The sequence below is a fragment of the Gymnoscopelus microlampas genome (genome assembly GCF_963454915.1).
Source record: "Gymnoscopelus microlampas genome assembly, chromosome: 10".
NCBI lineage: Eukaryota > Metazoa > Chordata > Actinopteri > Myctophiformes > Myctophidae > Gymnoscopelus > Gymnoscopelus microlampas.
In genome coordinates, this window is record NC_139947.1 from 30903412 (window position 1) to 30925048 (window position 21637).

General features: G+C 42.1%; 1 protein-coding gene across 4 annotated transcripts in view; it reads right to left on the minus strand.

Annotated features, from left to right (window-relative positions):
- Positions 1-21637, minus strand: part of kazna (kazrin, periplakin interacting protein a) — a 217804-nt gene that overhangs the window by 169637 nt on the left and 26530 nt on the right. The gene's annotated exons all lie outside the window — the stretch shown is intronic.

The following is a 21637-nucleotide window of genomic DNA, read 5'->3' on the forward strand; positions in this document are numbered from 1 at the left end:
AATTCGGCTTTAGGAACTACAGTATCTCACTTACTGTCTATCTATCTATACAGAATATAGAAGGTAATGTAACATAACACCACACTGTTGTCTCTCACAACTTTATGACCGTCCCCCATTCAAGCAAGGAGATCAGAACACAACATATACAAGGAAAGACACACACACACACACACACACACACACACACACACACACACACACACACACACACACACACACACACACACACACACCCTTCATCCATCTGCCAAGACACAAGTCACCCCCCTCCCACACACACACACACACACACACACACACACACACACACACACACACACACTTTACTCTGTAAATGAACATCATGTTGTTATTTATAGACGACCCTGCTGCCGCATATGATGCATTACTCACAAGGGCGGGCAGAAACACACACACACACACACACACACACACACACACACACACACACACACACACACACACACACACACACACACACACACACACACACACACACACACACACACACACACACACACACACACACACACACTATACAGTACACACTCAAACTCAAGGGGGCTAATAATCCCCAAAGTCATCCCCCGTTCATTAACGTACAGACTCATCTCACGTAGGTGTCATGAACGTAATTAAGTTGCTGTGAGGTCTGTGAACATCTTCATCTTGTGCGTGTCTGAATGCACACATTCACACCCATATGAAGGCATGCCTCTGTCGGGTGGAAACCTCATTATGTCCAAAACTGTTACTTTTCAGGATTCTAATTCAAAAACAGCAAAAAGTAGTAGATCTACAAGCTCAAAACGCGTCGCTTCGCACCATGTTTCGCGCCATGTTTCGTACTTTTGATGCTTAGATCAAGCTGGGTGTTAATTTACGAAGAAACACAATACAAATATGGAGATAAGAGGTTTCTGCCCGACAACAACGATATCTGTACTGCTGTACTAGGGGCGGCAGGATAGAGCGGCCACTTGGGAATTGGCAATACTGTATGAGTGAATGTGACGCACATTGTAATGCACTTCGGATCCCCATTTACTATTTTATTTACTGTATGTGTATACATCATTGGTTCTGAAAGTGGGGTCCAGGGACCCCCAGGGGTCCTTGGGGGGGGTTCCGGGGTGTCCCCACTCCCCAGCCAAAGTTGTTAACATTGCATCACAATAAGTTTAACCACTCTATCCATTTATTTGTTTGCTATTCAAAAATAGCAAATACACAAACTCACAACGCGTCTCTTCGTGCCGTGCTACGAGCTTGTAGGGGAGAGCCGCTTTGATTGTAACATTTTTCACTTTTCGGTCTTTTACTCGGCGATCGTTTTACCTACATATGTAATATTTTCAAGCAATTAACCTACACATGTCTGCTATCATAAACCACTTAAAGTTTTTCAATTGATAAAACAGATCGTGAGTTATTAAACCGAAAGTGGACGCTGTTCCGACGTTACATTTTAAGCGCTTATCAGACTAATTGTAACAGCCATAGTTACAAAAGTAACACGGCTAAAAACGGCATTAAACAAATCGTTTTCAGCTTAAATCAATTATATTCATTTCAAGCAACTGTTTTACATTGTTTTCATACCAAGGATGTGATAAGATAATGTATCAAACGTAAGGAATTTATTAAATCTTACCGGGTGGCAGTTTGAGTAAATTCCATGGGAAAATCCATTGATTACACCTAAACAGATGGGTGTTACAATCGGGTCGCTCTGTGCTCCACTGCTTTGGCTTTGTTTACAGAACAGAACTAACGTGCAAAGAGTAATAAAACGATGTAAACTGTTGAAGAACAGATACATGTAGACAACCATGTGGATTTTAGCTCGACAACATTAAAGGAAAGATTTGTAGACCAAAGATACTCAAGGTGATTTTTTTACTAACTTTAAGATAAATCAGTTTTTCTGCGATAACTTTCTCTAGTCTGGATGAAAATACTTCCTACTTCCTGGGCACGTTCATTACGTCACTGGGCACATACTGATGTGATGACGTTATGAGAAAAGTTACCGTTCAAGAGAAAACATGCTTGTTGCAACCATGACGCGTTACAATCAAAGCGGCTCTCCCCTACTAGTTATTGAAAATGTTTGAGAAATATCGAAAATGCTGTTTGGTCATGTTTTAATAATGTTGAATTATTTTAACATCCCTGGCACATAATCTTTTCAGATGGTGGTCCGTGGCCAAATACATAATTAATTTGGTGGTCCATGACATGAAAAAGTTTGAGAACTATATCGTGTTGTGTTATGTGTTATGTGTTCGTGTCCAGTTTAAAACCCTGGTGCTAGCCTATAGGGCAGTGAAAGGAACAGCTCCTTCTTACCTCGGGCTATGGTCGATGCTTACACCCCTACCCGACCACTTCGGTCTGCCGCCACGGGGCGACTGGTTGCCTCGTCGCTCAGTGGTCCTTCTGGCCGGTCAACACGGACACAGCTTTTTTCTGTTCTGGCCCCACAGTGGTGGAATGAACTCCCCACTGACAGCAGAGTCACTGCCCATCTTTCGCCGCAGGCTGAAAACCCACCTCTTCAGGAAACACTGTCCTTCCTCTTCGCCTTGCCTACTTGTTGTTAACTAGTTGTACGAACTCTTGTTTTATTGGATCTTGTTTATTCGATACACTTATTAGTTTTAGCTCTTGCTCATTTGATTTTCCTATTTTGTCTCATCTGTTTATGAAAGTAGGTAGCTGATATATTGCACTTTTACTTTAGCGCTAAGTATACTCTTAAGTTGCTTGTTTTAGAAGAGAATGCACTTAATACTTCTGGTGATTAGTAGTTTCGTTACCTACCTATGTTGAATGCACTTATTGTAAGTCGCTTTGGATAAAAGCGTCTGCTAAATGACCGTAATGTAATGTGTAATGGGGGTGGCAGTGGCTCAGGGGTAGAGTGGCCGGGTAGAGTGAACTGGAAAACCGCAAGGTTCCCATTTCGATCCCGGGTTGGGGCATTCCCCTAGAGCTAGTGTCGAAGTGTCCTTGAGCAAGACGCTGAACCCCTAATTGCTCCCGATGAGCAGGTTGGTTCCTTGCATGGTTTCCTCCGCCATCGGTGTATGAATGTGTGTGTGAATCAGAGCATGTGAGCGGAGCGGAGCGACGCGATTTTGACGTGAGCGCGGAGCTGGTTATAAAAAGGTTGGAGCGCTACTCAGAGCGAGGACCGCCTCCCGCTCCAGGCCGCCCTCGCGGGGGCCGCGCACCGAATGTTTGAGCATGCCCGGTCGCACGGACTCAGAGACACACAGACATCCGCAGTGCACAGCGCACCGAGATGTCATTAGAATTTCTACTTTCTTTTTCTTTTCTTTTTTTTACTGTTGAGCGACCCGGTTTGAGCGGAGCGTGGAGCGAGATTTGCGCAAATCAACGTGAGCGAGGAGCGACGGGGAGCGGAGCGCGGGGGGGTTTAACATGAGCGAATAGCGAGCGACATTTCAGCCCCCTGGAGCGCGGAGCGACATTTTCACCCGCTCCGCTCACATGCTCTGGTGTGAATGGGTTAATGGCACAATCAATGTAAAGCGCTTCGGATAGAAGCGCTATATAAATGCACCATTTACCATTTACCATGTGTGTATGTGTGTGTGTGTGTGTGTGTGTGTGTGTGTGTGTGTGTGTGTGTGTGTGTGTGTGCATCACTTGCATCATGTTAGTGAGCCCCACCCTTTGAACCGAGGGGATCACAGATAATGTGTGCTGGTCAGTGGAGAGAATCGCTGGGATCAGTAATTGGGGGCGTGCTGAGGTTTTAGGATTAGCATATGAATAGAGTCTGAGGAGGATGGAGGCCATTGTATTGTGTTGCCACTGTGGAGCCACACATACAGTACAGCCAGATTCAACTACAGCCTTGTATGAGAGATACAATAATGAGGGGTCAGGAACTTTTATAAAGCAGTTTAAACGCATCTGTGTCATTTTAGATTTTAGTCTTATTTTATACTCTGGCTATTCAAAAATAGCAGATTTACAAGCTCATAGCGTGGCACCGAGTGCTGCGCTACAAGCTTATAGATCTGCTATTTTTGAAAAAACGTTCAAATTTGTGCAAATCTTTCAATATATATATTTTTTAAAAGCGAACATTTTTAACTCAAATCTTTGCTTCTGGGGGGGCCTGGAACAAAACATTTTGAGATGGCCATGGGGACCCCCATCTCAATTTTTTTTTTCAAGGACCCCCTAGATGCAAAGATTGGAGTAAAACATGTTCGCTTAAAAAAAAAAATATATATATTCAAAGATTTGTACACATTTTCAAGATTTTTCAAAAAAATAGCAGATCTACAAGCTCATAGCCAAATAAATCTTACAATGACACAGATGCATTCCCGATCTTAATGGCTTAAAACAGTTGTTGAGTTTTTACTTGGCCTAGCTATACTGTAGGAAATTCGTTGAAAATTGTTGTTAAGCAACACTTACAGTACTTGCACTTACTTGCTGGAATGCACAGCAGAGCGACTATTTTAGAAAGGGAAACCCTGATGTTTTGTCGTAATAATAATAATATGATACTCTATAAGGGGCCAATCACACCGAGACGCCGCTACAGGCGCAGACGCTTCAAAAACATCTTACAGTACCACGCATTGAGCAAAACAGCGTGGTGCGCCTGTGAAGCTGACCTGCGTAAGTAACCGGCTGATTGAATAATAAATCACAGGGAAATGAATGTATTCAAGCAGACGTAGAGTCTAATAATAAACACTCCCCAACACTCCTACCACATCTACAGGCATGAAAACAGGAAGGATATTCTAACTTTTATGTGTGTGTCTGAAAACTAACACTAGAGAAATGCAACGCACGGGACAAGAGAGGGCCGCATGGCAATGTGAGCTTGTAGACCGGCTGTTTTTGAAATACTTTTAATAGGGTTTAAATGGTACATTAAAACTTTTTACTGGATTTGAGTTATCCAGAGAACCGATATGTCCATTTATGGGCATATATGGATATCCAGTTGTCTAGAACCACCAATCCGACCGATATGTCCCTTTATGGGCATATATGGATATCCAGGTGTCCAGAACCACCGATCCAACCAATATGCCCATATATGGGCATGCCAATATACAGGGTATGGACATATGCTAATGTCATCAGGGTACTCCATATATGGGCATAAAAGGGACAAAGGTAGACAGACAGATACAAAGATCTCCATATATGAGCACAAAAGGGACACAGATGGGTAGAAGTACAACGGGTACCCTGACAAAGCCCTCGACAGTCGACACTATGACTCAGACATATTGGTTGGATCGAGGGTGCGACGTTGGTGTGAGGGCCGAACAAGTCCCCAGAACCATGGTAGTGAAGCGGCCGTCGCCAATGGCCAAATCTGAGATTGCAATACTTCCGGATTTAAAACGCCACTGTGCATGCTTCTACCGTTTGAAACCCTACTGTGCTACCCTACCTGCTCTGTGCTCAAGACTTCCGCATTTGGGCACCCAAATTTGGTGCCCAAATGCGGAAGTAGAGCGTTCTTCCGGGTGCTTCAAACGCCAGTGGGCAACTTTCATTGAAATGAATAGCTGGGGGCGAGGCAGTCGGCCCTCTAGATATAACTCTATGGGGCTGAACCTCAAGTAAGTTAAATGTTCTCAATTTTGAACTTTCATCGAATCCAAGCTTTCAAATATTAGAAAATGTTGCACTTCATGACAAAACTTGGTCGGTGGTCTAGGACAAAACAATGTGGCATGGGTTGGGCTCTAATCATATAGTGTTAGTACTGTACTTCCTCCCCCGCAGCACTGAGGGATCTTCCTCTCATTCAAGGTCGCTGCTCTGCGGGCAATGTAAATGCAACGCAAAGACACCTGCAGACCCCAAACAATGTTTAGTGATTCAGACTCCACCTCTGCAATGCAGAGCTTATGGGCTGCACCAAAAAAGAAAAGAAAAGAAAAAACACCTGCTCATTGATAGCATGTGGAAAAGGCCAGCCAACGAGGTGGAAAAGGTGCTGCTGTGCGGTAACAATGGGCTGCATTTTGCAACTTCTTGCAACGCTGTTTGTTTTGAACAGAAGGCAATGGGGCTAATACAACCATAGAAGCAGTAAGGAAAATGAGTTTTTGTAGCTGAATGTTATCGTAAAATTCCTTATCGTGGTTAAGTCATCTTACGGTGGAATAAGGCGGGAGAGAGGCAAAGAGTAAGAGAGATAGTAAGAGCATGACGGAGAAGGAAGAAGGAAGAGATAGTGAGGGGGAGGGGCAGCCAGGGATTGAGAGAAGAAAACAGAGAAAGGGAAGGAAAGACAGACAGACAGACAGACAGACAGACAGACAGACAGACAGACAGAGAGGGATTGAGAGATGAATAAAGAGTAAGGTAGGTGAGAGAGAGAGAGAGGTAGAGAGAAAAAGAAGGAAAGAAAGATAACAGAGAACAAGAGCAGGTCTTTCCCCAGTAAATAGCCGAACCACAAGTTCACAGCATGTCACAATGCAACACGTGAGTTTGTAGATATGCCATTTTTGCCAAACGTTCACCTATTTTCGCAGAATGTTCACCTATTTATGACATGCCCAGAATAGGGACATAGTGTTCATGTGGTTAATGACCACTGTTGTTGCAGAGCACTCCACATTCTAGCCACATTCATGCTGCCAGTGTCTGGAATTGACAACCGTATTACTAATGGGAGTAAATAATGAAATGTATTGCACATAATAGCAGAGCAGTGATGGGAAACGAGCACTGTGTGCATGAACAGGTAAACAGAGTCAGTTCCCTTATCACATGATAGGCATGAACAATGCCTGTAACCATGGCAATGTTTAGTACTTTTCTCTTTTTTTAGCTCACTTTATGGCTCTATATGCAAGCTTATCCGTCAGGTTGTGAGAAACTGACAGCAGCTTTTTCCTCTTAAGCAAAAGATCTTCATAAATACTTTACTTCATCACACAAACAGATCGCTCAACAAATATGAAAGTATGTTCAACTTGAAAAAGTGCTTACATGAGTCACGTTGAAATGTGAAAATACTGTATTTTCAGTATGTAACACTGAACACTTACATATTGTGATATCGCTAACAACAGTTGTCAGTGCTGACAACTGTTGTGACTTTGGCTGTAGAATGTGGTGGAGCTATTGTACTATGTCATATTGTACCCTTATCGTAAATATCCAGACTCTATATATATATATATATATATATATATATACACACACTGATATTTACTTACAGGCTGGATATTTACGATAAGGGCATATAGTTCATAATGAACCAATGAACTAGTATGAGAAACACATGAAAACAGCAGACGTCCTGTGATGCTAATTCCAGGCAACAGTCCAATCCTTCCTGTATCCAGCTGCCTCCCTGTGTACTCAATGAGGGGCATTGTCAATAGGGTGAAACACCTTCCAACTTGGATACAAGCCCAGCTAGGATGTAAAATGCCATTTGTAAAATGCAATATGTTTGAAATAAGTGATTCGCAACGGTATAGAAAAGCAATGAAAGGCCAGGAAGCCAAATCAATAAAAGGATGGTGTAGCTGAGTTTGGAGTTGGGGAAATGACTTGAGGATGAGAGCAAATTTGACAGCAAGGTGAGATGAATTAGATTTTCACGAAAATGCATGAATGCCACAGTCTAGATTACTCACAAGCAATGGATTCCAATTTGGCATTCAGCATTCCAATTTAGCACCTTTCTCAAAAGCAAACTGTCTGGCATGACTTGCAGTTTTCAGTCAGACGGCATCATATTGTCGCTGTCGGGCGAAACCTTGTATGTCCAGAACTGTTACTTTTCAGAAAATGGAAAACGTTTCTGCCGAACAGCAACGATATGCGAAGCTGGTCGTGCATGAAGAGAAATTTCAGCAGGGAGCAGAGGGGAGAAAGTTACTGCATGACGCAGATAAAGTTATGAGTTAGATCTACTGTCTGCCTAACCAAGACAAAGTACAGAGACAAGTCTAAAGAAAACACTACAGGTCTTGTGTTACCTGAATTACTATCAACCATATTACCCATATTCCTCCACCACCACAACACACACACACACACACACACACACACACACTGAGCGTGCGTGTGCATGTGTTGTACACAACTAAATGAGACTCTTTTGAATCCCCTCTACGCTTACTTTAACCTCTCTCTCTCTCTCTCTCTCTCTCTCTCTCTCTCTCTCTCTCTCTCTCTCTCTCTCTCTCTCTCTCTCTCTCTCTCTCTCTCTCTCTCTCTCTCTCTCTCTCTCTCTCTCTCTCTCTCTCTCTCTCTCTCTCTCTCTCTCTCTCTCTCTCTCTCTCTCTCTCTCTCTCTCTCTCTCTCTCTCTCTCTCTCTCTCTCTCTCTCTCTCTCTCTCTCTCTCTCTCTCTCTCTCTCTCTCTCTAAACAAAGGTGGAGTTGGACAAACACAACGTTCATTGACACACGCAGCTATACATTTCCATTCTGTCTAAGACAAGGATGAGCGAGATTACAGTGCAGGGAGGGTTGAAGAGAGGGGGGGGGGGTCTCCCATGTTTATTATTGGAATCTCCTGTAAATCTCCTAAAACCACCTAATTTCTGGTGTAGATACATTTTCCATTCAGTCCAGGAGGAACGAGGGATGTTCAGGATTAGGAGGGACGAGGAAGGTGAGGAGAGGAATCTCCAACACCCCTCACCTGAGGCCACCCACCCAATTTCTCTAATCTTCTATCCCATTGGCACTAAGCCCTTGCTTCTATCAATCCCATAGTTACTTGCCTAGTATCGGCAAGTCCAATCCAGAAAGTGGGGGCGATAGCAACAATGAGTCATCTTTGGGACACGACAAAGAACCAGACCAACTCTGCCAAGGAGATAAGGACGGAAGGCTAATCTCAGACACAAACAAGTTAGCAGGCTTTGATGGGAATTAAGATTAGGGGAGGTCATTCTGAATTGAGGATAGCAGCCATAACACAGGTTTACAGGCAAACAGGGATGCGGGGAAAGCTTCCATGTTGACTTGTTTCTGCAGGATGCTGGCTCTATAACATGATTTGTTTCTTTGTGTTATAGCAGCACACATGGGCATGTTGGTTTGAAAAAGAATGAATGAATAGTTTATTTCTATACTCTGAACAATGCACAGTGAGACATTACAAAACCATTTTCTTTTAGCCTGATCGAAAAGGTATAGGCAGAAGCTTGTATAGCTTATTAGTGCCTATCCTTTTTACATTGTGTTACTTTTTAACAAGAAAGAAGAATTGTGAAGAACATAAACAAACATAACAAACAAAACAAAAACATAAATCCATAATTCCCATAAGTAGAACCCTAATCTGTCAATCCAACATTTGATCAATTAACACATTTGGTCAATAAATATATCAATCAATCCATTCTGTGTTTTTGTCCAAAGAAGAGCATTGACGGCAAGGGCTTTTGGATGCATTGCCTGCACCCAGCTGACCTCTTGACCTTTCCTCTGGGATAGGCTACTGGCAGACACCTGGCTAATGATACGCGTCAAATGTCAGATGCTGAGAACATGGTGGTTTGAACAGTGCAAGGACAGCCCTTTTGGACGCAGTTTCCCACCCCAGCTGACTTCTTGCACTCGGCATGCATGCCTCCCAGAGAAAAGATGTGATTGATCCTCTTCCAACTCTGCAGGGTGAGCAGTTAAAATACATCACAGGCGGATAGGGTTTATTGATCATGATGAGTACAGTATGTTCTCTACTTATGTTTCAATCCTCTTCTTCCATTTTTGGCCTGAGAGGGTTTTTATTTCAGAGCGTTTTTTTAGGAAGAAAGTGCATAGAGTTGGTACTGCAGAGAGACACATTGTTTAATTTTTAATATTTACAGGCAAAAATAGTTTTACGGAGGTGTTGTCCTACAGACAAGGTCCTGCAGCCTCAGCAACACATCCAATCTCCCTCAGCCAATATGTTGGCTAATGATCACTGTCAAACTCTACCATACCTATTATAAATCATACATGTAATACATATAAAGAATAATTTAACTTTAACTCTAAGACTGCAAAAAATGTCCTATCTTATATATAGATAAGGGAGGATCGGCCGACGGGCGGGCCTTCCCGCCATGTCCGCCTGCCCGCCTGCCAGCCATGTGACTATGACTCAGCCATAAACATATATATAACATATACATATAAGGAGTTCCCAATGCAGCTACGTGTGTTTTCTAACTTCAATGTGTCGTCATGGCATAAGGCGCAAACTAATCAGCCAGCTCCATATATGGGCACAAAAGGGGACATGTACTGATGACATCAGCGATCTCCATATATGGGCATAAAAGGGGGCATGTACTGATGACATCAGCGATCTATGGACATAAAAGGGACAGACAGACAGACAGACAGACAAGTATAACTGGTACTCTATCAATGGGTACAACACGTACAACGGGGGGCCCACGTTCCAGGCATCGTTCCCAATAATGGGCATCGGCCTAGTCTGACTAAAGCATAAAATGCCCAAAATAAATATTGGAAAATAAATGAAAGAAAGCCTGAAAATTAACAATGTTATCCCGTTGAGATCAAATCAAGGCCCTGAACATTTTTATTAATCAAACACCCAGTAACAATTGCGCACTTCCTGAATGCTATTTGTTAAAACAGCATGTCACCCCAAGTCTGGCTGGTAACCCATATAATTGAGTCAAAGACTGCCGTTCATGCACAGATGCTTACCAAAGCAAGGAGACAAACAGGAACAAAATCCCTTTTCAAACACCAACTGTTAAGGTGACTGTAAGTAGCTCACTGCTGTCAGTACTAGAAGACTAGTGCTAAATAACAATGTCATTTGTCGGTAGCATGATGAGCTCACAGATGGTCCATTTTTATCGCTGAACGGCAGTGTGTGATAAAATGAGTGTTCATAAAAGTGCATACTGTCAGTGTGTCCTCTTTGAGTAAGCAGCAATAATGAGTAAGTTTGTGTACTGTAAGTGTGTGTGTGTGTGTGTGTGTGTGTGTGTGTGTGTGTGTGTGTGTGTGTGTGTGTGTGTGTGTGTGTGTGTGTGTGTGTGTGTGTGTGTGTGTGTGTGTGTGTGTGCGTGCGTGCGTGCGTGTGCTGTTGAGCAGGTGTCCATGTTTAGATGTCTGTTTCAGAGTACAAAAGCATATGCATGCATTGCGCGTGTGTGTGTGTGTGTGTGTGTGTGTGTGTGTGTGTGTGTGTGTGTGTGTGTGTGTGTGTGTGTGTGTGTGTGTGTGTGTGTGTGTGTGTGTGTGTGTGTGTGTGTGTGTGTGCGTGTGTGTGTGTGTGTGCTCGTGCATGCACAGTAGGGCGTGTGTGTGTGCGCGTGTGCGTGAGACAGAGAGAGTAAATAATCGTGTGTTCTAGGTTGAGAAGCTGTGAGCCTGTCTGTTCTGCTCAGTATTCAGCTGTCGTAGCCCCTCTGACAAAGATTGAGCGGAGCTCTGTTTAGGTGCTGTAGGGGGTTGGGGGGTGACGCTAGCTAGCCTGCATGATGCATCCTTTCAATACCACTTCCCTTCCAAAACACAACACAAGCAGCCACTCTCACAACTACAGTACACTACAAGAGAAATGGCTGTAAAGAAACATTGTCTTGTCTTTCAGAGCCTTATGTTCATCAAAAACCTTTTTAATCACTTAACCTCTTAGTTGACCATAGGGTCCCCCAGGGCTCTATACTTGGTCCACTCCTTTTTCCTCTACACCAAAAGTCTGTGCTATATAGCCAATGTACAAGCTATTTCAGCAATTTGTTTGGTGTTCTGTATGGTGTTTTGTAACTATTCAAATATGAATGCCTGTATAACTGTACTTTGATCAATCCTCCTATAACTTAGTAAACCTCTGTCTGAACAAGTTTTTTCTCCTCAATGCGTTCAGCAATTGATCTGAACTTGCACACGGGCAATGATCATTACCATGTGCAGACACTCAGGAACGATATTTTTCACTTTTCCCAAATTCCAGCTGTTTATTAGCGTTTTTTGGAAACTCTGTTTAACTCTATGGCCAGAGTTTTAGATTTTTGTCACAGCACATATTCCTACGGGTTGGGGCGGCACCTGTCAGCAGTGAGTGTTGGGCGGGAGGAGTAGGACGAAGGCTCCACGGCCTCCCGGTGGAGGTTCCTGAGGTGAGTCAGTAGGATACAACAGTGACAACGCACAATTAAAAGATTAATTTTGTACCATTACGTGTGAATTTAGCTGAGCCATTTAAGAATATATTTTTTTAGAGTTTACACAGTGTTATGCTCATAATCATAAACATGACAAAATCCTTAATCATACACAAAACGGCACAGTAACAATAATTTGGTCTTGGCACTTTAATCCCTGTTATATTCATACTGGATTCGGCAGAGCACCAATGGGTTTGTGGGTCAGAGGAGCGTGACAAACTTCATTTTGTAAAATGAATGCAATTCATATGAACACCTAATGACGTTTACACTTGATTCTTTAGCAGCAGCAATAGGATTCTCATGATGATTGTAGGGGAGAAATATCGTAGGAATCAGTATTAGGAACTGAGAAGAAGAGAAGAGAAGTACCATGAGGAAACAGCTGTCCCACCACTCCTGGCTCTCCTCTCTCCATTGTTGCCCTCCCACAAAATATGCAGATTTTTGCAAATTAAGCAATTATATCCAGTATTAAATTAGCACAGAATGCTTGCAGACATCCTGAGAGCTTATTATGGCAAACAAAGGGAACACAGGCAGGCTACTCAGTGATTATAGGTCCTACAGCACGAGTTAACGAGGAAGGGAACGTGTCCAAAACTACCTGCATCGTCTCAGATGAAGTGTTTATGCTTTATTGTATGGGGGAGAGATAAGCTTTTCTAAATTGAAGTCATAGGCTGTGGACTCAAGCTCTAGACACACAAGTCATTACGAAATTAAATCGAGGCTGGCAATTTGGAACAAAGCCTAATGGCTCAATCCTAAAGTTACAAAACGGTGCCATGCTATTAGTCTGACTGACAGCCCATTTTTCTGAAGTACCAAGGTTCAAGGTTCAAGGTTGTTCTTTATGAAGACTAAATGTACCATTGGTCAAAGACGCCATGCATTATAACTAAGTCTAACCCTAATGCTAGCCTAACCCTAACCTCACACTAACCTAACTATTTTTTTCCCGGAATATTGGGACGTTAGAATAATGGGCCGTCGGACTGATGGGCAGCTCCCGAAAAAATACCCGGAGGTGAATCTTACGCACGTGCAAACAAAGCATAGACTAGAAGACATGCTGAGTTAACAGAGAGCACATCCCATATACACAGTAATATGGGATGTAACAATACTACAAACTAAAACAGTCACGGACATGGGACACTGTTATCATTAACAGTGTCACTAATATCATTTCACTGTTAGATGGGTCTGTGATGCCAAATTGTGTCTCACTTGGAGAGCACAAAATAATGTATGACATGGCCATGCCATTAACCATTTAGATGCAATGTGACCTATAAAGTACCTGTGGAGAAGACATCACCACTCATAATCCAAAATGCCTTGCTCCCTGTGACTATTATTGACTTTGCCATTTACATTTCAATTCAAGGACCGGTGACAGAGATTAGCAATATTCAAATCATGATGAGCTACTGAATTGTTAGGGTAAATGATTGACTGTTTTTAAATTAATACTACAAGCTGATTTTTTTTAAATTTTGTGCATTAATTAACTGGAGGAAATGAAAAGGACCTCAGCTATGGTAGAATTATCATGATCTACGCCAAGGTTCCTGTGAGGTCACTTTTCATTACTCAACTACAACCCACAGAGTGCGACAGTGCAAAGTCAAATTTGACGGCTGTGTGTTTCAAATTAATTAATTGAGGTAGTGGCCCAATAAATCCCATGACAGATTATACTCATTGTGAAGTAAAAAAAATGAATTCCTCTGTTGTTTACATATTAACCAATATTATATTTAAAAATACAAAAAAAATAAGACAGTATTGTACAGTATAAAGAATCTGCCTTTTCATGTATAGGCCTACTACAGTGTTTCTTTTGTTAAGCCACAAAGTCGATTGCAAAACATGCTTTTCTTCCTTTTCTTTTACCAATCCCCTCCAAATCAGTTACACATGATCTTGGGAGTCATGTTAAAACGTTATTGGCTTGTACATTAGTGGGAGGGGCCTATTAAAAAAGAAATCCATATATCATGAACATCCAATAAACCCCAAATTTGAATTGCACGTAAGCAGGGCCTCCAGCGCTATTTCTTCCCAACAGATTCCTCGGGTCCCGACAACCACAACCCTAAACTTGAGTTGAGGCATCCACACTTAATTGCACCTTTCTAGTTTATTTTCTTGTCGTTTACGATCTGTGAATGATGAGAGAAACTTCACTTCTAAATTGGAGAGGTTTAAGAGCCTGGTAACTATGTAAAGCACAGCGTGTCTGTAAGGCGGGACTTCTGATGTATGTACTTCCCCCGGAAGCTGTCTTTTTCACCAATCATAACACAGGTTTCATGCACGGGGAATGTAAACAGACCAACAAAACTTCCTTGGACAGTACATCCGGTTAGACACTCTCAGTATACTGTAATACTGTAACAGGTTTCACACAGCATGGGAAAGTCTATAGCCTCTTCAAGGGGTTATGTTAGTAAATTGTACAAACAAAAAAAAATATTTACGTTGATGCAATCTAGAAAGAATAGGGATGAAACAGTAACTTTTGTGGCATGTTATACTGTGTACATGCCACACAGTGCCACCTTTCTGAGAAAAAGGCCCATCCACACAATGAAAGAAATTTGAAATAAAATAACAGAGGTAATGACAAATGTACGTTTAAATCTTGATAACTATCATGATTTGGGGTTACTCCTTTAGCTTTCATCTTGTGAACCATGACCTTCCCACTCTCCATTATAATACCACACTGACAAAATTTCGCTCAACTTTCAGTAACAAAGAAAACTGAAAACAAAGACAATAGCTTGGTATCAACAACTTGTGTCACAGTCATGAAATATTCATCATGTTTTTCAAGGGCGTGTATTAAAGTTTTCCATATTAAAGAATAGATTTCATTCTTCTGAAGCAGGGCCATTGATCCGTCTTGGATCATTAGTTCTATAGTTGAGGAAAATAGTGCTGTTGAATATCGATAATGCACTTGCCCGCACTGTGCTATCGCATCTTGTGCTGGCACTTTTCTTTCATAATGACGTTCCACATCACAGCGCTTTCCTCCTCTATTTTGATCCCTCAATATCAAAATTTATGAGGAGCCAGTTTTGTTGTACTTTTCAGGAGTTGCCAAATGTTTTTCTAGCCCTGTCTCAGTCTATCGAACTTATGTTGATTGAAGGCACACTGCTTATTGACTCAAGTGAAGGCTTTCATTACTCTCTCTCTCAGATAATTACACTTTAGCAAGCTTTAATTTCTTCCATCCTCTCTGGGATACTTCTGTGAATTAGGGTCTGTCCGGGTACATTATGCTGTGACTAGTAAATAACCATAAGGAAGGCCATAAATCATATTGCCTTTCTTCGTTGAGCTATTCCCAACCTCTCATTTAGATTGATCACGCTTGTTCCTCTGAAGCCCACCATTCAGTTCTCTTTCCGCTGATCTAAATTCATTGAGCAACAGGACATGATGATTCAATGCAGGTACCCTGTTTACCTAGAATAATATGGGAATGGACAGTCTTTCTGAATGTGAAATGTTGGGAACCTTGCATTACAATAAATCCATACCAGAGCTTATTACCATACCAAGTGTTCCCATTTTGAAATTCTCCACATACACGTACTGTACTTGCACTGTAAATGCTCTTAGCTGCTTATGTCAATAGAAAAATATTCATAGCATGAACAAATGGTATGATGCGCAGTGTTCTCACATCATCAGCTTTTTACCCATACAATATGGTAAACTGATCAACTATGAAATATGTATGTAAGGTTGTACAAGGCTCATAAATCCAACACATTTATGTTTGACCGACAAGTGTATTTGAAATGTTATTATTAGCAATGATCTTCATGTATGAGAGAACTTTCATCACGTTTAATGTTAAGGTTTTGACAGAACCACATGCAGATAAATACACAACCCCCCCCCCACACACACACACACACACACACACACACACACACACACACACACACACACAGCACAACATTGACAAGCTGGATGACTGCGACAAGCGTATATTTACCTTACCTCATGCCTCTGCCTATTTAACTTTTTCATTTTTATCGTCCCTCCACTTTAGCCACTATAATCGACTTCAGAGGGGGGCGGCCAGTGTGCTCACTGAGTCAGAAAATTATGTTTGAATACACACCTAGCAAACCAATCCCTAAGCCCTGTACAACTCCATACTGTACTGGTAACATCTGCAAGGCACCTCGGAACCTGGCGTTTCATCTCCCTGGTTGGTGATCCCCAGACCTTTTTTTTCCAGATCACCCTTCCTGTCCAGCTCATCTTTTTTCACCAGCACATTAATACAGCCCTCTCATTATGTGTCCTCCCCCGCCCACAGAGCACTGTACAATGTCGCAGCTTAGCTTCACCCACAGCTAACCTGTGGGCGATTTAGCTCATTCTGAACATTGCGGCGAGAAGATTCTGGGCGGCAAATTGTAGGCTGTTGTGCGGTTTTATATCAAGGGGGAGGGAGGGTAGTCTACGTGGTTATTAATTCTCGACCTGTGCGAAGCACAAGAGGGGAAAAATACTCTACAGACTGCTCATTAGGCCAATGGTCCATTGCGCTGGTCTGACATTACAACAAAGTGTGTCTGCATTTTCTGCTTTATAACTAAGCCTAACCCTAATCTCACACTAACCTAAAATCTTTCAGACAATTTGGGTGGCGGAATAACGGGCCATCAAAGTATTAGGCAAGTTTATTTCTTTTTAGCACATTTCAACAATAAAGAAATTCAAAGTGCAGTCAAATTCTTATATATAATATATGGAGTATTTCCATTTTTTTTTCTCCAATTTTCCAACTGACAGATTGGTGATATTTTTGGTGATCATTCTCCATTTTGAGTAACTTTACATGAACAAACTATGGATGTACTAGGATCAAACTAACCGATTGAATTGATTATAAAAAGAAGTGATTTTAATAAAATAATGTGTTGTGAGCTTGCAGATCAGCTATTTTCGCCTTTTTGCGATAGAAGTATAAAATATGGGTTATTCAGACTAATCGATGTAGCGGATAATAAAAAAATCTATTACGATTTTTCTATAATAAAATATAATACAAAAATAATACATCACACTGCAGCGATCAACAATATAATACAAAAAACTTGTGTTGACAGAGTTACTCACACTGCAGCGATCAACACGTGACCAGATAATATTAAAGTGAAATATATAATACTGACGGACGATATATCACACAGAATAAAGAACTGACAGTGTGTTTATTCACAGAGTCTTTAAATACAGAAATCACCTGCGATAGTTAAAAAGCATTTCCGGGTCTCCACTTCAAAATAGGAGTTTGTACAATAATAGTCCATACAAAACACTTGAGATCATAACATGTTATGTCAACACCCCCAATTGATCTCACATATTGAATTTCTCTCTTTTTCTTTTCTTTTTCACAATTAAATAAAAATACAATAATTCAACTCAAATTAGCATGTCTCTCCAAACACAAATCTTTCAACATTCTTCAACTTAAACTTTGTTCAAAATCAATACCAAGAAAATGTTTCAAGTCTTTCACATTTTTAACTTGACATCCTTCACCACATTTGCATTACTGGTTGCAATAATCAGATCAAACGAGTCGAATTATTCCGATCAACCCAAATCAAAATGAATACTTTTTTTTTTACACTTTGGCCACAGCACGTGCCTCGAATTTGGCAGACCCATCTACATTGGTTTTCAAAGCATACACCCATCTACCCCCCCACTGCTTTCTTGCCCTCTGGCAGTTTGTTAGACACTAACCTGTAACAGTAGTCTACGGTTACATAGTCATTCAAATAGGCTTGTTTCATCCTAGGTGGGCAACGTGTAGTCTGACGTTTAGCCTCATCTGACTGTACACTGTACCTGGCTTTCCTGAGGTGTAGTACAGTCTCGTGAACCTGGACCTATTAGTCCGTCTCGGACCTCAAAATCATCATCAGCAGGCTTGTCTGTCTGTCTGTCGCTCTGCAATGGATGGGGTCACACACTTAACTAACCTGTGCTTCTGCACTTTACCACCGTTGGGATAATAAACCAAGTAGGCTGGGCTATTTCTGTCATACAACAAAAAATCCCCTTGTCACACCTTGAATCAAGTTTATTTTTATCCTGTCTGTAGGCATAACACAATGACCCAAACTTCTGCATCCAAGATGGGTTTGGTCGTCTTCCTGTCAGCATAAAATAAGGTGTCTGTTTTGTGCGGTCGTTAAAGCACCTGTTTCTCATATAGCAGTCTAGAGTCTGTACTGCATAGGTCCATAGCTCTTTTGGTATCTGGCTTTCTATTAGCATATACATCTTGCCATGTCAAATAAAGTACGCCAGTTTTTCTCTGCTGTACCATTCTGATGTGGCGAGTATGAGAGCAGATGTCTCATGTTTGACACCATTTCTTCTGTGTAATGAGTGGTAGTTATTACCCATGAACTCTAACGCATTTTCAGACATGATGCGTTTAACCTTCCCATAAGGGGCTGTATCTGCAAGGAATTTCTCAGTAGCTTGTACAGTGTCACCCTTGTTCTTCGGAAAGTACACTAACACTGCACTTGAATAATCATCAGTGAATGATATTGCATACTTACGACCATCTTTAGATGCTGGATCTACTGGCCCTGCCAAATCAGTGTGTACCAATTCTAGAGCTGCTTTGGCTTCAACATCTGACACCCCGTTCCTAGTTTGAACAAACGTTGCTTCAGTGAGTACTCGCTGCTGCCGTTCTCCTCCGACACTCTCTGCACGTCATCTCGCCGCTGCTGTCTCCTTCTGCAGGCTGCGTAACGGTGTGTAGAACTCTGACAGTGGTTGCACCACTGCTGCTCGCGATGGCACACTTTGGCTATGGGCCCTCTCATGCTGCATCTGTAGCACAACGCATCAACGCTCCCTGCTCACTCGCCGGTCACCTACACTCGCCCGTTGCACAGTCGGCTGCACCTGGGTCCTCATGACGTCGTTGCTCCAGGCATTTTCTCAGTGTCCTCATAACTTCTGAGCTTAGTTTTGAACTCATAAAAAGGCACTGGCTCCTCATCTACGTCAAAACACAGCCGAGACCAACGACTACTCAAGGCAGCCCGCATGGTCTTGTTGTTAGCCTAGCACGCCAACAAACATTTCACCTTGTGAATACATCTGGTAACTCTGGGCCCATAACCTGTTGACAGAGTTACTCACACTGCAGCAAACTACACGTGACCAGATTATATTAAAGTGAAATAAATAATACTATCTTCTCAGTGCAAATTATATTTTCGCTCAGTAGCGCACCACTCTCCACCTGAAACGGACAACTTCGCACAACTACTCCACAAGCCATCTCTCACGCACGCACGCACGCACACACACACACACACACACACACACACACACACACACACACACACACACACACACACACACACACACACACACACACACACACACACACACACACACACACACACACACACACACACACACACACACACACACACACACACACACACACAGCAGCAAAATCCTCAATGTTCATGTGTCCAAGTAATAGTCTGTGACGTATGCGGAAGTGCCTTTTACAGCTGTCTAGGCTATAGGTCTGTGGCAGTGATACGTCACATACTACACCTATGGGTTTATCAGCCCATCAAGCGATCGTCTGTTTCACTGTGTGCTCTTCAATGACATATGCGTCATGGCCACACGAGACAGTAGCCTACTGTCTCCGGCAGTAGCCATAAACAGCAGCCATAAACTTTACTTTAAGTTAATCTGTGCAACTTGAGAAAATATTTTTTACTCTGTCACTACCAGTGAATATTTTTTTCTCCAAAGTTAACGCGACAGAACTGCTGGTATTTAACTACGTGGATTGCTTGCCACTGCAGGTTTCAGGCCATATTTTCCTCCCAGACAGCAAACACACATTTGCTCCGAGTTATCTATTAGATTTTGTTTTCTGCCTCACAGCCAAATGAAGCGTAGTATGCCTGTGAGATGTGAGTGGGATTTTACTTTTCTTTTTTTTATCCCTCATCAGAACAGAAGTAAAATCCTAAGTGTTCATATAGGCTATCCATTTTTCACTCAACAGCGTAAATGTGACCCTGTTTTTCTGCCTGTAAACCAAACGTGTAGCCAACGTGAAGTCAATGTGAGGTGTGACTGGCAATGAAATGTTAATCGATATTTACTAGTGTGTGTGTGTGTGTGTGTGTGTGTGTGTGTGTGTGTGTGTGTGTGTGTGTGTGTGTGTGTGTGTGTGTGTGTGTGCGTATGCGTGTGTGCGCGTGCGTGTGCGTGTGTGCGTTTAAGTACAAGGAGGACACTTGAGCTTTAGAACGCCATAATTATATTAAGATATGTTATGTCGACAATGAAAATAATCAATAGTTGCGGCCGTATAACCTTCTGTTAGAAAATATGATATTGAAAAACATGATTTTCTATGGACCGGATCTTTGAGGAATTCCCACTGCCCCTTTACAAATCTTAAATGGCTTAACTGACATGAATAACAATTATGCTTGGCCCCAGGCCTCACGAACAGTGCTAACTGAAATACTGTAACACCGTGTAAGTAATACACATTATTCATAAAAGCACATTAGGCCACTTTTCAGTATAATCACTGCAATCAACTACCCACACAATCCACTCGTTCGATTGTGTTGCCGTGCACACCATTGGACGAGCGGAAACAAAGCCGCAGAAGGGCTGCTTCCCCTTCCCTCCCCGGCTCCTCCAGCTGTGTTGCCATGTCTGCTTATTATAAGCGACTTTGGACTTGTTTTTGTGCAAGTTGCTTGCAAATTATTGGTAGTTGCAGGTTTTTGGTTTTTGGGATTGATTGTAAAGTGTAGTTTCTTATTTGGGCTTGCTTCCTAATGTTGTTTAAACCAGTGGTTCTCAAACATTTTCATGTCAAGGACCCCCAAATGAATATGTATTTGTCCACTATATAAAAATATTTTGTGCCAGGGAGGGACCCCCATACCAGATTTGTGCTGTTAAAATGTTTAGCTTTTTTTTTTCAAGGTTTGTTTGAAAATAGCAGATCTACAAGCTCACAACATGTCACATCGTGAGGCGTTGTGAGCTTGTAGATCGTCTATTTTCAAATAGCCCGATGCATATACAGTAGGTTTAAAGTGCTCATGTAGGCTTGTTTTCATAGACCTGGTTGCTTACGTCTCTCGCAAGATCTGGCAACACTGTCCTCCAGCTGTGAGTGCTCTCTCTGATGGCGGGTCAGTATAATGACGGCCGTTTCCTGGCCCTGCTTGTACTTTAGCATAATTACCCAACTCCGTTGTGACCAGAGCTACGCCAGCTGCTTGTCAAAGAGCTCCCACAAAGGCTCACAGTTGGATCTAAAGCAGTGTTGGTTCTCAAACCTTTTTTGTGTCAAG